The sequence below is a fragment of the Humulus lupulus genome, chromosome 6, assembly GCF_963169125.1.
Source record: "Humulus lupulus chromosome 6, drHumLupu1.1, whole genome shotgun sequence".
NCBI lineage: Eukaryota > Viridiplantae > Streptophyta > Magnoliopsida > Rosales > Cannabaceae > Humulus > Humulus lupulus.
The window spans coordinates 36,062,399-36,071,625 of NC_084798.1; positions in this window are offsets into that span (position 1 = coordinate 36,062,399).

Genomic DNA, 9,227 nt, shown 5'->3' on the forward strand with positions numbered 1-9,227 from the left:
CATCCACTGGAGCAAACTGCAAGGACCCATTGATTAAAACGATTAATTTTAGTGTTAACACACATGTAGATGAATAATTAATTTTAATAACTACATACCGGAGACACGGATTCCTCCCGTTTGAAGGACTCCATAAACTTCATGACATATACTCCACAATCGTGCCCATTGTACTGCTGGGGTGTACCACTCTTTATTGAAACTTTGAAGTTGGAAAATTGGAAGTCATTTTGTTTATGTTGCTTTATCTCGGACTTGAAAAGGCAATCAAGAGTGCTTAGCTGAAGTGCAAAATTTTAGTAGTCATGGGAAATTTAAAAAAAAAACCTTTAAAAGGAATAACCATGAGAAGGGTGTTGGCGCATATTCTCACCATCTCTTTTGTGACTTTCGTGTTTACGGTTTTGCTTCTGGCAACAACAAGGGCATCCCAAATATTAGCACACCTATTGATTATATTCACCACGACTAGGAACCAATGATTGAAAATCTCAGTGACCAACACGAGTACAAGCATCTAAGAATACATCAAAATTAGATGATAGTGAGGTGTTCATTAGATTATCACCATTTAAGCAGCGGGGGATATTGTTAACTTTAACAAATAAATTTTATTAAAGGGTTAGGCTTAATACAAACCAGTTCACATAAGGAAAACTGCCCAAAGTGGAAATCAGCCCATTGTTGGCTTACGGCTTAATCTTCCACTGGCTTCCCTTTCCCCAAGTATGCCTCCTATTATATTCACGAAGTTTTATTGCCTCCTACAACACTATATAGTAAACATAAAATGTGGGTTGAATTAGCGGTTATGGACTTTAGGTGAATTATAGACATTTGAGTGGGCATATACCAAATGGAAGTTATTTCAGGAACCTCATGTTGCAGCCTTTCCTCATGTGTCAACACCCTGGAAAAGCAAGTAATGATCTAAAATCAAGAAAACACAATGTAAATGTTAATAATCAAAGTATTGACGTCAGAAATATAAAATCCACATGCGGTAACAACTTACATCACCAGAAATGTCTCTTTCGGGAATCAAGGTCCACACGGCGCTCCTGAACAGTTCCATCTTGCCAAACTTTACCAGAGTGTAGCTGAGATGAACGAGACAGATAAAATATAAAGGCAAATTATTAATACACCGCTAGATGGTATTTAAATTGATTTTATCAATTGAAATGGTATAATACTCAATTGCAGGATTCCATACCTCCACTCCAAGGATGGGCTGAACATCCATTTCACAAGCTTCATCACCTCAAGTAGGACTGACACGTCTAGGTGAAAAGAGCCCACCACCTTTCCCCCTGAACTAGAGAAAACTTCAATGGCTTTCTCACCATAAGGACCTGTTTGTGCTATTAATTTTTGTTTTGGGGAATTTGATTTTGTGGGGCTCCTATCCCCGTCAATATCGATGTGCATAAGATCATGCACTACCCTCTCAGCCGCAGGTTAGGTGTTCTTTGTATCAATTTTTTTCTCACTAAATCCCTTCTTTTATTTTTTTATTAAATCAAAATTCTTTCCTCTTTTTCCAACACTATCCACCTCACAGTCCATTGTGGACTCTTAATCTTTAACCGTAGTTGCCCTTATGATATCCTTAATAGTCTCTTTTTTTGTACGTTCTTCAACTAGGATGGTTGTAATGGATAAAGCTATTTCACTCAGCTTTTGGTCTAAATGTTTCTTCATTGCATCCAAAACCACTTGACCTTCGCAGATGTTTCTTATGGTAAAGTCAATATGAATTTTATCACTTCTTTCAACTCACTCATGAATTTCCCAAAGTCTTGCTTCAAAGTGCACACATCTTGCCTTAGACCATCTACAACCTGCCTTAGACTGTCAACATACTGCTTTGTCCTGTCATCAGCTACAACAACAGAGGGGACTTAGAGGTACCAATAGCTACGGTCCTGACCCCCTTAGCAAGCGGAATTTGTAAAAATAAAACAAAAAGAAAGGGATTTTGAGCAATAACTACATAATTTTTTTGCATAATCAAGATTAGCACAACAAACAAACATTTCACTGAAATGAAGAAAAGAAAAAAAAAACAATTACATTGTTCAATTGGAATCCTCCAGATTTTTGAAGCCACTTCTTCACTCACTTCACTTGGCTGTCTGTCCAGAAATCTATGTAAGGAATGGTTTGACTGAGTTAAGTAGGTCAATGAGAGTTCCTATTTGATCCATTTCTTTTCCTCCTCCTCCCATAATATTAGTTAAGACAGCTACGGCTTGTAGGTTCCCTGAGAAGGGAGTGGCTACCTACTGAGCTTCGATCAACATAACCAGAGTCAACATGATCCAAATAGAAGAGCTACACCAGAAAATAGTAAACAAAAAATGTAAGTTTCTATACACTACCTGTGCAAAAAATTTAGTCATAACTTGAACAATTAAAAGACAAATAAGATACCTAGAGAAAGATAAGCATCCGGACAAGTATCTGTACTCGCCCACTTGGAACTTCCTGATGGACTCCATAAGGAACTGCACACAGAAAATGGCCCTGTCTTTCGATGCTATGGAATTAATATCATGCAACACCTTCATGTAGGAAGCACTAACTTTATTTTCGGCCATTGGACACAAGATACTACCAATGCATGCCAGGGAAAATCTTGCAATGAAGAGGTCATCGGTGTCTTGTGACTCCTTCAGGTCTTTCTATAGCTTCCTCAGGCAAACGTTGCATTCTTTTCCCACAACAGTGTTCACCAAATCTGTTTTAGGAAGTGGGTAGGTCATTTTAATCTTTGTTCCCCCATATTTTATATTCACCACCCTCTCAAAGGCAGCAGCGTTGATATAGAACTCCTTGCCATATATGCATAGCTTGTTATCGGTCATGTCAACGTTCTTAACCAACCATAGCATTAAGCTACTATTAGTGCTTCGACCATCAATCCTCATTACAGAACCAAATCCTTTGATTGTAGCCACCTCATTTTGGTTTGGCAACATGACTGACATGATTCGGCCAATTCTCTCGAAAGAGCACCGAGTGATGATGTCCCCAGCCTTTGATATTCCATCATCCCCCGATGCTGCATCGAGACTTTTTCTCTTAATTTTTCAACACGATCAGTCTTCGAGGTGATAATTTTTTCGGGGGGGGGTTAACGGGGCATCATTCTCAGTTGGATACAATAGGTGGTACATGTCTCAGTAGAAACTTGTTCAATCTTATTTAATGGTGTAGAGTATGCTTGAATGCAGCCCGAAAATAGTAGCTATCAAAATAGAAATCAATTTATGATGTTAATATTCTTCACAACAACCTATAAACAATGTACATAATCAGTTTTCACAAATTTGACCACTTATCAAATTCAAAATTAAATTACAAGTTCAAATATTTATGAAAAAATTAGTCTTTAAATTAAAATTTTGCTTCACAACTCGATTTAAACCACAAATCTAGATGACCATCTAGAATAATCGAATACAATCTAGATAGTACATTACAAAAAATTAAATAAATGGTGCAGACTAGCAGTTGCGCTAGAAACAAAATGTATATAAAAAGGGTTCAAAAAACTTTTTCCTCACAAACAATTCTCCATCTAAGAATACGGCCGATTATCGAAATGTATATTCCAATTGCAGCAATTACAAAAATGAGAAAGGCTCATTTCTTACTATCTCATGAAAATTAAATTATGAACCTCCAAGTTTTCAGAAGAAAACCAAAATTAACAATAACTCTACTCTTACTAGTTGAGAAGAAAGAATGCTCCCTTAAGAGTCAGAAAGTGTTTTATTTCCATGTCTGGGACAGTTATGGAAAATTAACTCATGAATTTCTCTACCACTCAACATGTACACTCTTAAGTAGCATGGTAAAATAAAAGTGAGATTCACTGATCTTAGAATATTGATCTTTGAAAAATAACAACAGCTGCTTAATTAAATATTGGTTAACTTTGGCTTCCTATAAGTGTCCTCATAAAATGAGTTTCAATTCTTAGTTATTCATTTTGCCTATATAGCTATTAGTTTATTCAATAGTTGTTTCATTGTTTCATGGCAAGAAATTAAGGTTCATATGTAGAGTCCAAGAACTTTACTTAGCCAGTTAGATAGTAGTAGTAATAGTAATAGCTAGTAGTAGTTGTAGTATGTTTATGACTATGAATTTTGGTTCAAGCCGGGACTTAGTTGGAAACTCCTAGCAATAGTTATGGATTTTATAAGTTTAACTTATAGTTTAAGAATATTAATTATAACATAAGGTTTGATTAATATTGCTGGTTATTAATATGATAATTATTATAACCTAAGGTTTAAATAGAGCTAATAACAATATGACACTTGTCATTAGCATGGTTATTTCTAAGGTTTAGATAGAGCCAATAGGAATATGACACTTGTCATATGTATGATTATTAAGGAATTTTTATTTTAATGATAAAATAAGGGAAATATAAGACTTAGTCTTCACCAGAATTTGTTAGGAGCATGACATTTGTCACAATTTTATTTATTTGAGATTTAGATAATTAAATAGATTTTTCGTAATTTTAGAGTACTGTAACTTCCGACCTATTTTTGACCTAGTTATGTTATGAATTTAGAAAAATAGTATTTCTAAAAAGTTGTAGATAATTGAATTATCTTTCTAGCGGTATAAAGAGAGTCTAAATCAAAGTCATGCAGCTCCAAATATATTGATTTTACTGCAGGGGAGTTTAGAGTTACGGGATTTAGGGAGTTAGAAGTTAGGATTCTATTTGTTTTTATTATTTTTGTTTTAAAAATCAAGCTTTGACTCCTTAAATCTCTCTGAAAAATTTGACCAAGTCCTAAGCCTTTGGCTGAAGGATATTCAAATATTTTTAATTAAATTCATTATTTTTATTCAAAGCCAAAAAGAAGATTTTTATTCCTAGAACTCTATAAATAGGACCTAGCACCAAGCCTTTTTATTCATTCTTCAAGCATTAATCAGAGCCTTCCAGGTGCTAGTGAGACTATAGAGTGATAAACACTTGGGTTGGGGTTATAAGCTTAATAAACACTTGGGAAGTAAGGTTATAGTTGTTAATAATATAAGTTTTATTAATATGTAAGGGTAGTTTAGTCTTTTAGCCTCTCATTATTTTGGCTATATATTTTGTTGCTCTTGTACTCTTATTTTCATCTCTTTTGACATAATGAAAACCTAGCCTCCCTTTTGATTCTCTCTCAAATCTTCTTTTGTCTATTTTGCAAATTTTTTTTAGGAATTTGGCTCTGTCTTTGGCTTTGATTTTGAGGTTTTCGCACCAATCTTGGGGATTTCACACTTTGTTCTGTCTATTTGGATTTTGATTGTTCATCATGGTTGGCACAAAAGATGATTCGCTTCAGTCCATCAATGTGCAATTGAATGGGCATAATTATTCGTATTGGCATTATGTTATGAAATTTTTTTTGAAAGGGAAACGTATGTGGGGTTATGTGTCTGGAACTTCCACGAAATCGAAGGATGATAAGGATGAGAGCTTTGCAGAACAGTTGGATCTTTGGGAAGCCAACAATTCGAAAATCATCACTTGGATCAACAACTCGGTTCAACAATCAATCGGTATCCAATTGGTGAAATATGAGACGGCGAAGGTAGTTTGGGAGCACTTGGAAAGGCTGTATATACAGTCTAATTTCGCAAAGCAGTGTCAGTTGGAGATTGACATTCGGGCCCTTCAATAGAATAGCATGAACGTTCAAGAATTTTATTCTGCTATGTCTTATCTGTGGGATCAGCTTACTTTGACTGAATCAGCGGAGTTACGGGCATTGGCCCCTTACATTTCTCGGAGAGACGCACAACGTCTGGTTCAGTTTTTTATGGCTCTTCGAGATGAGTTTGAAGGTCTTCGTGGAACAATCATGCATCGCAGTCCTCTTCCGTCGGTTGGTTCCGTGGTTAATGAGTTGTTAGCAGAAGAGATTCGCTTGAAGTCTTATGTTGATAAAGGGGGGCGAAAAAATGGATTCTTCCTTATCTGAATCCCTCTGTCTTTGCAGTTCCTCATCGGCCAGCCTCCAAAAATTAACACAAGACTCAAGCCAAGGTTGGCTACAACGAATGCAGTTTTTGCAAGCAAAAGGAACACTGGAAGGCTCAATGTCCCAAACTGTTGAACAGGGCGCAATCACCGAATCAGTCTCCTCACTAGAAATCTGGCAACCAACCTCATCGACCTCTTTACTCTATGTCTTCAAACATGGCAGCTATTGTTCCACCTGTAGATTCTGGAAGCACTCCTAGTACCTTGATTGATACACTCACAGAGTAGTTTAAGAAGTTCATTGCCTCGCAGCCACACGCCATGTCAGCCTCCTCAAACATAGGTTTGCCTTCTAGTAGTACACCAGGTATATCTTCCTCTATATGGATTCTTGATTCTGGAGCTTCACATCATATGTCACCTAATTCCAATTCCTTCTTGTCCATTAAATCAGCACCCTCTATATCTATCATGACCGGTGATGGCACTCCCATGCCATTAGCAGAGATTGGCTCGATTTGCACTCCAAAAATGTCATTCTCTGATGTATATCATATTCCAAATCTTACTTTGAATCTTGTCTCTGTTGGTCAATTATGTGACTCTGGTTTCTCAATTATTTTCTCTAATTCTTGTTGTTATGTGCAGGATCCTCATTCCAAGAAGCTAATTGGGACATGCCGTAGGGAGGGGGGCTTTACATTTTAGATGAGTTGAGAGTTCCTGATGTTGCAACTTCTAGTGTCGATTTGTCTTCATTTCATTTAAGTTCGTCTTCGTCTAGTTTTTATTTATGGCATTCTCGTCTTGGACATGTATCCGGTTCACGTTTAAAGTACTTAGCTTCCACATGAGCATTAGGAAAGTTACAAACCCATGATATTTCAGATTGTTGTGGTTGCAAATTGGCAAAATTTTCTGCTTTACCTTTTTATAAGAGTGTTTCTGTTTCTCTTGCACCTTTTGATTTGATTCACTCTTATGTGTGGGGGCCATCACCCGATCTAACAAAAGGTGGATCACGTTACTATGTCTCTTTTATTGATGATTATACTCGTTTTTGTTGGGTCTATCTTATGAAACATCATTCTGATTTCCTCGCGATTTATCATATGTTTCGTGCTTTTGTTAAAACTCAACATAATGCTGTATCAAATGTTTTTGATGTGATCTGGGTGGTGAATATACCTCCAATCGTTTCTCTGAATTGCTTGCTTTAGATGGTACCTTACATCAAACCTCTTGTACCGATACACCAGAGAAAAATGGGGTTGCCAAAAGAAAACACAGACACATTGTTGAAACTGCTCGTTCTCTCTTATTGTCTGCTTATGTTCCTAGTGAGTTTTGGGGGGAAGCCATTCTGACTGCAGTTCATTCAATCAATAAAATTCTGTCATCTATCACTTTAGGTCTGTCTCCCTTTGAAAAACTTTATGGTCACGCTCCTGATTATTCTTCATTGAGAGTCTTTAGTTCCACATGTTTTGTTCTCCGTCCCCATGTTGAACGTAGTAAGCTTACTTCTCGTTCCGCTCTTTGTGTATTTCTTAGTTATGGTGAAGGTCAAAAAGGATATCGATGTTATGATCCTGTTAGTCAAAAGCTCTATGTTTCTCATCATGTTGTGTTTCTTGAGCATATACCTTTCTACTCTATTCCATCGGACACCCCCAATCTACACAAATCTGATCTCACTCATATTGATCCATTTGATTCGTGTACTGTTGATACTCTTAACTCTGCAGATGTCGGTTCTCAGCCTGTCGAAGTCCCTTCTGTCCCTACTACTGCCCAAGATGCTTCTGAGATTGTGGATCCTACTCCTCATTCTCGCTACCCTCAAAGAATTCATAAGTCCACACAGTTACCTGATTTTGTCTACTCCACTCATTCTGATTCTTTCTATTCTTTTTTGACTTCTATTCACCAACTCTCTGAGCCCTCTTCCTATAAAGAGGCTATTCTTGACCCTCTATGGCAGCAGGCAATGGCTGAAGAACTCTCTGCGTTGTACAAGACAGGTACTTGGGATATTGTTCCTCTTCCTGTGGGGAAGCATGCTATTGGTTCCTGTTGGGTTTACAAGATCAAGACGAAGTCTGATGGGTCAGTAGAGCGGTACAAAGCTCGTTTGGTTGCTAAAGGCTTTTCTCAGGAGTATGGGATGGATTATGAGGAAACTTTTGCTCCAGTTTCCAAACATACCACTATTCGTACTCTCATTGCTGTTGTGTCTGCTCGATAGTGGTTCATTTCCCAAATGGACATTAAAAATGCCTTCTTGAACGGGACTCTTCAAGAAGAAGTTTACATGGTTCCTCCACCAAGTGTTCCTCATAATTCAGGAGAAGTTTGTAGATTGAAGAAGGCTCTTTATAGGCTTAAACAAGCTCCCCGAGCCTGGTTTGAAAAATTCTCCATCGTCATTACTTCTCTCGGCTTCCACCCCAGTGCACATGATTCAGCTCTCTTTATTAGGTGTACTTCTTCTGGCTGCACTTTACTTTCTTTATATGTTGATGATATGATTATCACCGGTGATGATGCGAATGGGATAACGGAGTTGAAAACGCACTTGACTTATGAATTTGAGATGAAAGATTTGGGTTCCCTACAGTACTTTTTAGGGATAGAAGTAGCTTACTCTCCTCGTGGCTATCTTATTTCTCAATCTAAGTACATTGCTGATATTCTCGATCAGGCTCGTCTCTCTGATGCTCACACTGTTGATACCCCTCTTGAGCTTAATGTCAGGTATTCTTCATCTGATGGTGTTACCTTGTCAGATCCCTCTCTATATCGCACTCTGGTTGGTAGCTTAGTGTACCTTACTATCACCAGGCCAGACATCGCTTATGCAGTTCACATTGTCAGTCAGTTTGTTGCATCTCCCACTACCGATCATTGGGCAGTTGTGCTTCGTATTCTTCGATATCTTCGGGGACCTCAATTTCAGAGTCTGCTTTTTCCATCTACGTTTACTTTAGAGTTACGTGCCTACTCAGATGCAGATTGGGATGGTGATTGTACTGATCACAAATCTACCACTGGTTTTTGTATATTTTTGGGAGATTCTCTTATTTCTTGGAAGAGTAAAAAACTGACTGTTGTCTCTCGATCTGTAGAGTCCAAGAACTTTACTTAGCTAATTGTTTAGTAGTATTATAGTATGTATAGTATTATCTTTGTTACTGTGGATTTTTGGTTCAGA